The 14,147-nt window shown below is 41.7% G+C and overlaps 1 protein-coding gene across 9 annotated transcripts in view; it reads left to right on the forward strand.

Moving 5' to 3' along the window:
* CACNA1C (calcium voltage-gated channel subunit alpha1 C) overlaps nucleotides 1–14,147 on the forward strand; it is a 691,920-nt gene that overhangs the window by 20,509 nt on the left and 657,264 nt on the right. The gene's annotated exons all lie outside the window — the stretch shown is intronic.

Here is a 14,147-nt window from a genome sequence, read left to right on the forward strand (position 1 = left end):
CTTCACGGCCTGAGAGGTTCATGTTGCTGATGGTGCTGAGGTTTAGGGCTTGTACTGGAATTTGGAGGCAGCAGGAAAAATTCCAGTCATCCTCTGTTGCTCCTCTGTTGCTTCCTTCGAGAGGTGGACAGATGTTTTAGATCTTGTTGCACTGGGAAGCAGTTCTACATTCCTGACTTAATATTAGGGCCTCAGTTCCACCTCTGAGCTTGGCCACTGGGGTCATCAACCTTGTGGGGTCTCCTGCTCTTGAGGAAATTAAAGCTGTGGACCTCAGATTCATGCCCCACTGAGGTACGTCCTAGCTGGAGTGCGTCCACGCATCACTCACTTCTTTCTTGTTACTCGGGACCAAGGAACACCCTCTGTCTTGTGCTGTTTAGCATCTCTCTGTGTCATGAAAAGAATGGGCATCCTGTTTGCTGGTGGGCAGGACTTACCTGCCGTCTTGCCCAGAGCTGGACAATGTGTTTCTCACAGGAAAGGAGAGGCATTCTCGCTTTCTTTGTAGAGATGTCGTGAGGACCAATATGGTCTTGAGGAAGGTACTGTTACATATATACATAGACCTCATTTGTTAAATGATTTTCCTATAAATTGGCCACTTAGTGAAACTATATTTTGTAAGGGGAAACAGAGGAATAAATGTCATCACCTCCCACTCAGAATTTCAGGATTTTCAGGAGACGCTTATTGAGTCCTTTAAGTTTTCAGGAGGCATGCTTATGACTTCTTCTTTTTTATGTCATTAAGTAAAAGACATATATATGTACGTCTTAGATACCCTTTAAAATGCGTTTGGTACATTAGGCATCTATTCAGTCAATTAGCACTATAGCAGACATATCCGGCTGACTCGTTCCACTCTTCATTTAGGGAAACAAAGACAGTACAGACTATTATTTATCAATCATCAATCAAGGAATAAATGCGTGCTTACTGTGAATTTGACACTGCAGCCGGCAAGTTGGCAGGGGATATCAACAAGCATAACCAATCTGACAGTGTCAGATTGGACACCTGACACCTGACAGTCTACTGGACACCTGACAGACATGATGCTGGACGCAGTGATGACTCAAGCAGATGAGTGTCTGTCTTCCCAGAGCTTCCAGTGCAGCCCTTGGCTGGCATTAGAACTCTGTGCTGGTGCCTGGGGACTTTTACTCCCACATGAGTCCTCCAGGACCATGTCCTGGTCCTCCCAAGGGCCACGCTTTCATGAAAACCTGGTCCAGGATTGGTGCAGCTCTGCTGCCAGGCTGGGTGGTTGGGGGATGGGTGGGTTTCTAACACAGGAGGAAAGATAGTGTTCTTCAGCGGGGTTCAGTGTCCTCTGGGTGCCTGAAGTTGCTCTCTGCTTGTCACAGTGGCTGTCTGTACCCTCCTCAGCGCTGGGGACTTTCTCACTCACCGCAGGAATCCAGGGAGCTCTTTGCTCTTACCTTTTCTTCCCTTTGCCAAATATGCCCACGGAAAGGAAAAGCATCTCACCTCCATGGAACTGCCCATGCTCATCCTGCCAATCATTGCCGTGTCTGGGCTCAACTCTATGTCCTGGAGACTGGGGTCGTGAAAGGGTGCGGGGGAGGACAATGGACCCCCCAAAGGTGAGGGTAAGAGCTTCCCAGGAGGGGCAGGGTCTCCTGGGGCCTGCTCAGAGGAGGCTGGAATCAACACCGTGTGTTCTCCTATATAAGTTGAAGTGATTTTTCTTTTCTCTACAAACATTTGCATGTTCTACCTTTTGTCCAATTATGAAAAATTTTTGTCTCTCTTCCAGGAATTCCAGGTACCTGCCAATAAATTCAGGAGAAATTAGTAAGATGAAAATTGTTCTATGTACTGTTTTACTGAGCCTACGGTTTCAAATTAAATCAGGCAAAGAATATACCTCAGATGACAGATAGGTTTCAGGACCTGTGCCAGTTCAGGCCTGGCTAGGGGAGTGTTGCATTTTGAGAAGAATTCTAAACTGTTGCTAAGCTTGCAGTGATTGATTAGCAATGTCTGCAGAGCACCCACTTTGTTCATTCCTGGTAGAGATGGACACTTGCTTAGCTTATATTTTATATGACCAGTTGATTCAATTCTGTCTAATAGCCAGTTTGATTTAAACAAAAAAGAAGAAAAAGAAAAAAGGAATCTCTGTTGGTGTACGGTTGGGAAAAAAATGTACTCATTTCATCCATTTTATTTTTCACTTTTGATTCAGTGAAGTTGTTAAATCATAGGCATATTTTAAAGGCGAATTAAATCTGAGAGCTGCTAATTTTTGCTGTAACATTTCTGAAAGAGCGAGTAGATTTATAGTTTTATTACACTGTCTCCCTAAATATTTTTCAAAACAGTGCACACATGTTATCTTGTCTCATTCTCACTTGATCCCCCTGACAGATTTGTTACTCGTCGGTGGATGGGGAAGGTGATGCTGAGAGTTCCGATGCGCCAGTGGTGGTTAGGAGCAGGTGAAGGGCTGCAGGGGCTGGCTCTGTCTTTCAGCCTCTTCCTCTTCCACTTGAACTTTCTGTGACCCCTCTGGGGTTTCAAGGAAATTTCCATCCAGTTGATTTCTTGTTGATAGACTCACTCCGGGGCAGGCGACTGGATGTTGGTGCAGTGAGTCAAAAGAGTGTCTCTTTCCTGCCTAAGAGGTTGCCCTTTCTGCAGCAGGCTGATGAATTAGACCCCACTGCTTCGATCAAATACTTTGGGGTTTATACGATGGAAAATTTTGTTTGGAAATGAAAATAGCCCACAGTCAATCTTAACCCGAAGTTGTCAGTGGAGGCAGTCTGAGTCACCCTTCCCCATCTCCTGGCACCCGCGGGGGGCCTCCCTGTGGTCCACTTCGAGTGGTCTGAGCTTGGCCATATTTGGCATTCTGGTGCTCATTGGTTTGGAAGTGCCTTTCAACCTGCCGACACCCGAGCAGGGACCCAGATCAAGCATGTAAATGGCCGGACCGTGGTGACGGCTCAAGTGGAGACATCCAAGGGATGTGGGGCCATTTACTTACATAAATCAGCTCCATGAGCATGAGTGTCTTAATGCATTCCTTCAGTTATAAACAGTTCAGCGTCATGACAGCCAATAATGTCTCCCCCTCTCTCCCTAGCTGAGACCTCCGTTTGGATTTTTTTCTACTCCTAGGGACGTTCCTGCTTGCTAGGGATGGTATGGAGGCCTTTCTTTAGAACAGGCTGTGGCTAATGCTTTGTAGGTGTGGGTGGATATCCTCTCTCTGCCCTCAACCATCACCCCTGGCCCACCCTAGTGTGTGATGTGTGCTCTTATCACTTACTCTGTCCCTCCACTTCAAATGTAGGAGTTACCGTTAGCCCCAGTTGACAGAAAAGAAAACTGAGTGTACAAGAATTGAATTTGCCTCATTGATGAATTTGCCTCATTGATGCCGATCACAACTAACAAATAGGAAGCTGGAATTTGGACAGCCTGTTCTCTTAAGTCCTGGTTCTTAAATATGACATGATAATCTAGTTTTCTTCCCAGTTGGCATTGTGACTCTGATTGCCATATATGTTATGGTTGTTAAAAATGAGGCGCTTCTGGTTTTTCTCCTAAGTTTCATGCCTCTTGATACTAGAATAAAACCAGTATCAGGATCACCGCTATTCTCAAAATGACTCCAGTAAAGCAAACTCCTCTTGTATGTAATGGGACTTCTTGTTGGGAGGAGGATGAGGACTCATGAAGCTTCTGTGTTGCAATGACATGGGGTTCTGCTTTCTCTCCAATGCTTACTACTGGAAGGGAAATGGAGGAGTAGAACACGGATCTATGGAGTCTAGGAACAGGCTAGTGTGTTGATGGCTCTTAAGATCATATGTTTTTTTGTTGTTGTTGCTATTTTGGGGGCCATACTTGGCGGTGCTTAGGTTTATTTCTGGCTCTGTGCTCAAGGATCACTCCTGGCTGTCTTGGGGCAATCAGATGTCATGCTGGAGATTAAACTGAGGTTAGCTGCATGCAAGGCAAGTGCCTTACCCACTGTGCTATCTCTCCAGTTCTGGCTTTGGAGATTTATCTGAGTGGTGTAGATAGCAGCAGGCTGGATGCTGGCGAAACAAGCCCATGGTCCTGCTCAGACCGCCCCTGGCAGGAAGAGGGCTCGTGTGAGGAATGTGTGTCATTGCAGGAAGTGGTGTCATGACCTGCTGGCCTTGTCCGAAACTCAGACTCAGATCAGTGGGAACTGGGGGCTCATCCTTGTTTGTATCTGCTCTAATTTTCTCTTGGGAGCGGATATGCCAGGTCCCGTGCTCGGGAGTCTGCCGTGCCCCGGGAGCACTCACAGGCCGGAATCCATTTTGGCATAAACAGGGCTTGGTATATTTAGAAGCAGTCTCTAGGGACCATCATATGTGTTTATCTGCCTGCTTAGAGATAAAAGTTGGGGAGGTGGGTCAGTCAGACGTCAACCCAGTTGATGCGATGGCTCTTTCCCACAGAGGCAGGGCTGCCTGATACCCACTGTCTATTTAAGAGTTTTTTCTTGTTGTTTTTTTTAATTTATCAGTTTGGAGTTGTCACTATCTGCACTGCAGTAAAACAAAGACAAGTCTGGATCTGCCTTTCCTGACTTGAAGAAGCCTCCTGAGGGGGGGTTTTGCCGTAGATATACCATCTCTCCCAACGTTCTCACATATTGTGGGACTCTTTGTTTTCTCTCCCCAACCCACCCGCAGATGTAACCTTATTCACTGTCTAATTTAGGGCAGAAACTTGCAGAACAGTGTCAAAAGTTGCCGTTTTCACTTCTGGATATTACACATGCTTAATGTTCTGGCTTTGACTGCATTCCAAGAGGAGACAATAAATAAAGGAGTATGCACACGTTAAGGGGGAGAAACACAGCTCACAGGCAGACAGCTGCTTTGGGGGAAATGCTACACTTCTTGCCTTACTCCTGTTACCTCCTGTCCCACATTTTCCTCCCCTTCATTTCTCTTCCATGCACCCTCTCTTCTTATATCTTTTCCATTCATTGGTTTTCTAAGGCATACAAAGGAAATGGAGATTTCCATGCAGTCTAGGAGAGGGACGAAGTACTGGCTGGGGAAAAGTAAAGTATCATGATCTGGAACAGAGCTAAGTTCTAGACTGTTGATGGAGAACTAGCTGAAGGTAAATTTTTGGCAATGATATGGAACAATGTACAATATGAATTGAAGGGTGAATGAACATTTATTTAAGACATGTGTTTTATATGATCAACTGGTATACCTATGGGGGTGAGAGTGAGAGAGATTGTTAAAAGTTTCATGCATTTTGATTAAATATGGACATTAGTTCACCTTCTAGGCAAGTGTATCATTTTGGGGATATCTCATGTAGAAAAGGATGTTGGGTGGATGTTGGTGTCCAGACTTTGCAACTGATTGTGGATATCTTTTTTATTTATGGTTTTTTTTTTCAAGAGAAAGGGGGTTATTTATGGATTGTTAATTCAAGCTACATAATGTTCTGTATTATGACTTAAATTTGTTATTGCTTTTTCTTAAGTGGAAGGGAATTATTTGTATGAGAATGGGTTGAGTTTGGCTTAGAAATAAAAATATTTACGATTTATTGACTAATATATATATATATTTAATTCACATGAAGTTCCTTGTTGCAGGAACTTTATGTGATCTATTGTATAATTTCAAAACAGTCCTGAGTTATAGATATACAATTTTAACTGTGCAAAAGAGAAAATAGGTTTAGGATGGAGCAATAATACAGTGGGTAGGACACATGCCTTTCATGCAGCTGACCTGGGTTTTATCCCCTGCACCATATATGGTTCCTTGAGTTCCTAGGAGTGATCTCTGAGCACAGAATCAGGAGCAAGTCCTGAGCACAGCGGGCGTGACCCTCAAACCACTCAAATAACAAGTACCTCCTTTCCCCCAACAAACACACAAAAAGAGGATAAGTTCAAAATAGCTAGTGACCCATAGAAGTTCGGTTCTGTATGTATGGTATGGGTCCTTGGACTAGTTATAGCCTCAGGGCTATGAGATTTTGGGGAACTAAAGTCCCCACACACAACTCACAACTTTAGAGAACTTTATGTTCAAGAAAGGGAGACAAGGGCCTAGATGAATAGTCCAGTGACTTAGAACATTTGCCCTATAGCCTTGCAAACATATGGTCCTGAGTTCAAATCAACAGTGTTCCATATGTGCACAGTGTGATACTGGAGCTTGCTATCTAAAATTGGCATCCCTGCTGTCTCTGAACCCTGGAAACATTGAAAAAAGTTGGGGATAACTTTTACTACAGGAAAGTTTGCTATTGTGAGGCCTGCTCTGCCTCCTGTGAAAGAGACTACACCTATATTACCCCACCTATGGAGTCTGAATTTGCACTACTTGCCTATGTAGGAACTTTAGGATAACATTATCATAGAGCTGCATCCTGAACATTGGAAGATGAATGGATGAAGAAACTGGTATGGAGGCCAGGGAGGGATGAAGAGACTTGCTTTGCCCACAGTAGATTCCATATTGATCCCCAAGACTACATATGAACAGTGACAGAAGTGATCCTTGATGTCAGAGCAAGGAGTAAGCCCTGAATACCATCAGGTATTTCTTCCAACAACAGCAACAAAAAAGGCAAATTGGTGTATAGGATTAGGGATGTAACTTGGTGGTAGAACACTTGCTTTGAATGTGTGAACTCCTGGAATTATCAAAAAATAAAAGAAGAAGCTTGTATTTACATACTACTATGGACAAAATTTTATCCCACAATTATTTGTAGATTGAATTTCCATGTGATGTTATCTGGGAAATATTAAGTTTAGGTAGGGAATTAGGGTGGAGCTCTCTGGATGAACATAGCACAGCGGGTAGGGCATTTGCCTTGCACGCGGCTGACCCGGGTTCGATCCCCAGCACCCCATATGGTCCCCTGAGCACTGCCAGGAGTAATTTCTGAGTGCAGAGCTAGGAGTAACCCCTGAGAACCGCCGGGTGTGACCCAAAAAAGCAAAAAAAAAAAAAGACATTATGCTGAGTGAAATAGCCTGCCACAGAAGATGAAGACTGCATGATTCCACTTACATGAGGCATCTAAAGTTGTGATTTTTCAATTTATGCCTGTGAACTGGCAAAAATAGAAATATTCTAATAATATAGAAGTAAAAAAGTAATTATTTAAAATAATATTTTGTGTATTTGTTTAAAAAGTCTAATATTAGAAATAAAAACCCCGTGTTAAGCCATGATAACATTTTTTACAGACTGGTCAGCAGAAAATTTCCATGGACTGACACTGGTCCATGGACTGGTGCTTGAAAAACACTGATTGAAAGAATTCAACTCTCAGAAACAGAAAGAAGTGATGGTTATTAAGACCTAGATGGAATGGGGAAGTGCGACAAGGTGGGGATGGAATATCAGTTTTGTGAACAAAACTTCGGTCCCATCTTTAAACCTCAAGGGAGACTGAGTTCAGTTGCTGAAGGTTATGTGTTTTTAGTCATATGGATGTAACAAAGTTTCCATAAAACCAAAAGTAGAGTGTTTGAAGAACTTTTGGGTTGGTGGACATGTGGAGATTTAGGTTGACTGGTGTGTGTGGGGAGGACACAGAATTTCCATGTCCTTTCCCTATACTTTCTCTTATGCATCTCTTCCATCTGGCATCTAAAATTCTTATGTTAATAAATCTGTGATATAATTAATAAAAATAAAAGTTTAGAGATCTGTTATACAAATATGTGCGTACACTTAGTGACTATAATTTATATCTGAAATGGTTAAGAAGGTAACTTTTGTTATGCATTTTAGATCAAATTTTATCATCTTTAAAAGGATGGATAGAGAGCAATTGATATACCTGTACAGCCCCTAAAAAATAAATGCACATAACTCCGAGGCACACTTGCATAGTTAAGTTCTTAACACTACACAAAGTAAGCAACCTGGCTTAAGGTGCACTAAGTACAAAAACATAAATTTAGAATAAATCTCTCTGAGGAAGTGTCACTGCATCCAACAAGCTGGTGAATTTGTGTCCTAAAACTAAAGGGACATGAGAGTAGAAAATGAACTTATTTAAAACAATGAAAGAGATAAGAATAGGAACCTTAATAAAATAATACCATATGAGAAATAAAACAATTTGAAAAAGTAATTCTAGAACTGAATATACTTGAAACAGTTGAAATAATAATTCATCAAATAATAATTTATAACAGAAGATAAACTATTTGATTTGAAGTTAGACCTGAGGAAATTAACCAGAATTTGACACTGAAGTAATATTGATTCTATGACAGGCAACTGAAAGAACCAGAGGGCACATTAAAATGGTTTGATCTATGTCTAAATAGAGTTCTGGGAGACAATAGAGAGAATAGTAAAAAGGCATACATTTATAACATAATACCAGGAACCTCCCAAAATTTAATAAAGACATAATTTTTATATTATAGTACTCTATCAAGTGTTGAGTAGGGTAGCTGAAAATACATCTACATGTAGACAATACAGAAAATTGCTAGGGCGCCAAAAAGAAAAAAAGAAAATTTTGAAAACAAGCTGGGATAAAAGATAGATGATCCGATAGCCAACTTCATTAACCATAATAGATTTCAGGAGACAAGGAAATAGTCTCTTCAAAGTACGAAGTGATTACCAGAGTATACAAATTCTATACAAAGTGATATTATCATCCAAAAGTGAGGATGAAAAACTGTTCTTTTCTTTTCTCTACTTTTCTTCCTTTAGTTTTTGTTTGTTCAGTCTACACCTGAACTGTGCTCAGGGCTTATTTCTGCCTCACACTTAGTAATCACTCATAGTAGGGTTGGGGAATCATATGGAATGTGGGATTGAACCTGCGTGACCATGTGTAAGGCAAGTGTCCTACTTGCTAGACTATAATCTGGCCTAGAAAACACATTTTTCTTTCTTTCTTTTTAAAAAAACGTAGGAGTACTGCTATTTACTCAGCCATTGATTAAGCTGATTGAATTGGGGATGAACTCCATATTACATTAATTTTTTAATTGAGTGTCCATGAGATAGACTGTTACAAAGCTGCTCATAATTGGGTTCCAGTCATACAATGATCCAGCACCCATCTCTCCACCAGTGTACATTTTCCATCACCAATGTCCCCTGTTTCCCTCCCACCACCCCACCACCCCCGACCCCCATCCTTAGTCTCTGCTATGGGAGGCACTTCCCTTCTTGCTCTCTCTCTCTGTCTCCTTTTCCTTTTGTGCATTATGGTTTGCAATACAGGTGCTAAGAGGTCATGGTGTTTGTTCAGGGCATTCGGTACTTTTTATCAGGACAGTAAGGCTGCAGTAGCTTTTCAATTGGGTGGCAGCTCTGGGGTATGAATGTGACTGCTGAAGTTTCTGGAAGTACAGGAAGGTGGAGGGAGGTAGTCTGTCCTGAACCCGAGAAGGCCTGGAGTTTTCAGTCACAAAACCCGCATACCAGAATTTTCAGCAGATTATGTCTCGGTGAGATCCGTCCTGAGATGGTGGAGCGATTTTGGGTTGTGAGAGCAAACAGCTGCCGGGGGCTCTGCTTGGGCGGGTACCAGGCTGACCTGCCCACCTTCGATTTTCCCTGGTCTGCTCAGCCTTGTGCAGGTCCAAGATTAATTGAAGCTTTTGATCTCTTTTGAGATTTATTTATGGGTCTCTGAAGCAAGGTCAGTAGTAGAGCTTACATGGTGGCGCTGGAGTTGGTTCATGGGAGTGACTGCCAGTGCTTCTAGGAGTATTGGGAGGTGGAGGGAGGTAGCCTATCCCAACTCTGAGAAAGCTGAAGACACATTTTTCATGTAAGCAAAGGTTGGGAACATTTACCTGTAAAATTATCCCTAAAGTACTACTGAGCACCACATATAATACGAAAGCATTATTTCTTTTTAAAACAGAGGACTAAGATTTAGTATTATTTAAAAATAAGGTGATTTTAAACATTGAATGACATTGTACTGTAGCACTGCAGTCCTGTTGTTCATTGATTTGCTCGAGTGGAGTGGACACCAATAACGTCTCCATTGTAAGACTTGTTATTGTTTTTGGCATATTGAATTGCCATGGGTAGCTTGCCAGGCTCTGCTGTGTGGGCGGGATACTCTCGGTATCTTGCCTGGCTCTCCCTGAGAGAGATGGAGGAATCGAACCTGGGTCAGCCGTATGCAAGGCAAATGCCCTACCCACTGTGCTATCGCTCCAGTCCATTGAATGACAATAAAGTAAAATGTTACTGAAATATGGAGTGGCTCAGAATCCACATTTGATACAAGGTATTTATATTTTTAAAGAGGAATGATGAATAATTTAAAATATTTTATAAACAGTTTATAATTATAAACAAAATATTTTATAATTATAAACAATGGATAAGATGTACCTATCCATTGATGTTTGGGCACTCTTCACTATCACTTGAATAACAACTAGTTCATGCCAAATTTTGTATGCTCAGTTCATTTTTAACGTTTTTTGGATTTAGAGCCATACCCAACTATGCTTAGGGTTTACCCTGTGCTTAGGGAATCACTTCTGGTGGTGCTTGGGGCACCATATAGGGTGCCAGGGATCAAACTCAGGGTCAGGTGCATGTACGGCAAGCATCCTACTAGCTGTGACATCTTTCTGGCGTGTCCCCATGTATGCTTAAATCTTTCATGTGTGCTATTTCTTTTAATTTCAAAACAGCCCTAAGACAAAGGCAGTGTTTCCAGTTTGAAATCTAAGAAGGTGGGGGCATTTTTGACTCTTATATTCCTATCACTAAAAATCACGTATGGTCACAGTATGATTTCAGAGAGAGAGAGAGAGAATGACTCTTATATTCCTATCACTAAAAATCATGTATGGTCACAGTATGATTTCAGAGAGAGAGAGAGAGAGAGAGAGAGAGAATTTGTGTGTATGTCTTTAGTAAGTGTCAAGGGTGGGGAGAAGCTGACCTGAGGTTATGATATAACCAGCAGTTTACCCATGTCACTCTATTAGTATCATGGTTAAGCCATTTTTTTCTCACTCTGATGTGTCGAACCTCTAAGTTCCTGCCATATTCTCCGTGGTGCTCTGGCCGTCCTTATTTACGTCTCCAAATAAATGACTTTATGGAATGGCCAGGCATTGGTTCTCTATTTCCTGTAAATTCATGCCCTACTCTCCCTACCAACACGCACCCCACCCCTCAATCACACACACACACACACACACACCACACACACACACACACATATTCTTTGGTTTCCTCTGTGACTTGTCCCATTCAGCCTTGATGTCTGGCTGTATTTTCACCATGTGTCACACAGGTCAGCAGAATCTCCTTGATCTCTGTTTTGATCTCATAAGCCTGGGCTGCCTCTTCCCAGTTTCTGTGGGGCACTCAGACAACATCAACAGCATTATGTTGCTAGGAAATGCAATAATGATCATAGCATTTGGATCATGTGCCTTCTCTCCTCTCTCCTGTACACACCTGCCTGTACCATCTGTTCTGGATGCCCATTAGTGCTGCTTCTATACCTTGGTCCTGCCATACTGAGAGACTCCATTGCATCCTGGACTGTGGCTCTTAGAGCTTGGGTTTCTTTAACCCAGCTGGTTTTATCTGAGAGAAAACCAGAGCCTGGGGTTGCTAAGCTACGCTGGAGCTTGTTCAAGGCACACACTAGAACAGAGGTACAGAGAGCAGTGTCCCACAGACAAGGGATCTTCATTCAGGTTTTAAATTTTGAATTAAAATGTTATATCTCCTCAAATCTACTTTAGCTTCTGTTTCTAAAATATATAACGATATCACTAGAGTCACTCACATCACATATATATGTATCTCCCGCTTTTCACTCTCATAAAAGATCTGCTGTTGTGTCTATTTTTGCAACTTAAGAAATTCAAAGAGAATGTTTCATGTTTACAGCAGAAGGTGAAAATAAAACTTGCGCTAAGTGCTCAGCATTTGTTTTTCAGCAGGCTTTCTAGAGGTAGCAAGCACTCTGAGCCACAAGAGTAGCCCCACCAAATTCCTTTCTGCAGGCTGCGTGTTTTTTCAGATCATTTGAGTTTTTAATGTATGATAGTATTATTTATTATACTTATATTATTATTTTAGTATTATTTAAAATCAGGATGTTATTTGTTGGGATTTGGTAGATTATTTGGTGGGGGATCTGGGGATGCAAAAAAAAAACAAACAAAAGATCGTTTCCATTTAAGTGAATGGTAATTTTTTTCATTGTGCCATTTAGGCTTATGTAAGGTTTCAAAGAACCGTATTAACTTTCATGTAGTAGCACTGTCGCTGTAGCACTGTCGTCCCGTTGCTCATGGATTTGCTCGAGCAGGCACCAGTAACGTCTCATTGTGAGACTTGTTACTGTTTTTGGCCTATCGAATATGCCATGGGTAGCTTGCCAGGCTCTGCTGTGTGGGCGGGATACTCTTGGTAGCTTGCTGGGCTCTCCGAGAGAGACAGTGGAATCGAACCCAGGTTGGCCATATGCAAGGCAAACGCCCTACCCACTGTGCTATTGCTCTAGTCAACTTTCATGTAGCAAGAGAAATCTCTCTCTCTCTCTCTCTCTCTCTCTCTCTCTGTGTAGTGTGTGTAAAATGAACTGATTAAGTTAATAAAATTAAGGGGTTAAGCCTGTGCACATAGTTTTTGTTGTTTAGTTTTAGCCTCCTTTGCTTTGTTTAGTCATAGAATAGACTGTTTGGTTTCCTGAATAACCAGTTAATTTGAGGCTACACAGTTACTCAGGTGGTCAGTTTCAGGTGACACGGCTTGAACAAAGAATGAAGGTCAGCTCTGAATATACTTGTGTTTTTTTTGAGGGCTTCTCACACGCCATCGTTCTCATTTGGAAGGCTTTTTGGGAGTATATTTGTGCAAACTTTAGGTCAAATGCATCCCAGAGGGATTTACATCGTCAGTGTCATCAGGTCTGTTGGACAGATGGTGTCTTAAAAGCACATAACGACCCTTGGCTTGCTGCTAATGGAGGCTGTGGGCTTCGCCAATCTCTCTGCTTTGTCTCTGAAGGGCCCTGAGTGTTGATCAGCTGTACTAGTGCCCACTTGTGTCAGTTAGGCCTGTGTCCTGTAATTTTGTGGCTAAGACAGTGCATTTAGATTTCCCCAAGGTTGGCTTGAGGATGGGGTTATACCAAGGGAGGCAAGAGAGAGAGGTGAGGATAGCATCCACCTTGAAGCCAGAGAGCTGGATTCATGTTCTCACTCAGCCAACTCAGACGTAGTCTTTTGTTTCTGTTTCTTGCATAAAGTCAGGATGTAAGTCTCCCTGCTTTAAAGAGAATTGGTTTGTAAGTCTGTAATAATCTCACGATGATTAATTAACATAAAAAATTAAAATAAAAGAATTGGGTGAGTTGACAAGAGACTCTGCTTTGCAAATAACACAGATCTAAGATATTGTTACTCTCAGTTTTTGCAGAATGTGTTGTGAGAGGTTAATGGTCCTTGCTATACATTTTCCGCTGCCAGAAATAAGAGCTGTCAATAAATATTGATTAATTATGAGGTGAAGAAGCCGTTTGACTTGGTATAGAAGCCAGGTCTTTATGTTTATTTTAAATGCTTGTATTCATTCTTTCATTGAGCAAATGTTTGTTGAGTGCCTAAATAATGCCATACACTGGGAATACATTTGAAAAAGACAAGTGGAATCATGATTAATGTTTTCACTGGCCCTCACAAAGTTAGAAAAACAATGATTTCTTTCAGGAAGTTGAGTTAATTAAATAGAATAGATGATACATCTGTCCTGCTCTTTGATGTATGACATCTTTTCTTTTGTGAATAGATGGTGATACTGATTCGTAGGTTAATTTTTGAGTACTTTCTCACATAGCAAATAAAAAGAGGCATCACTGGTTTTTGAAGTCCCAAAGCTTTTGAATTCAGCCCAACCCTTCATCTAGGACTAAATTCTCTTTTAAGAAATCTAGTTTGGTTAATTTTAGGGGAGGGGATTTTTATATTCCAGTTTTCAGTAACCTTCATCTTTTGAAACGAGGCCAACTTGAACGCTTCCATCCAGAATCTTTTATGTGTATGTGGGAAGAGTCTTCCCAAGTGGTGCTTAAAGGCCTGGGGTTTCTCCTTGTGATTCTTGGCCAAC

The sequence above is a fragment of the Sorex araneus genome, chromosome 6 (genome assembly GCF_027595985.1).
Source record: "Sorex araneus isolate mSorAra2 chromosome 6, mSorAra2.pri, whole genome shotgun sequence".
Taxonomy (NCBI): domain Eukaryota; kingdom Metazoa; phylum Chordata; class Mammalia; order Eulipotyphla; family Soricidae; genus Sorex; species Sorex araneus.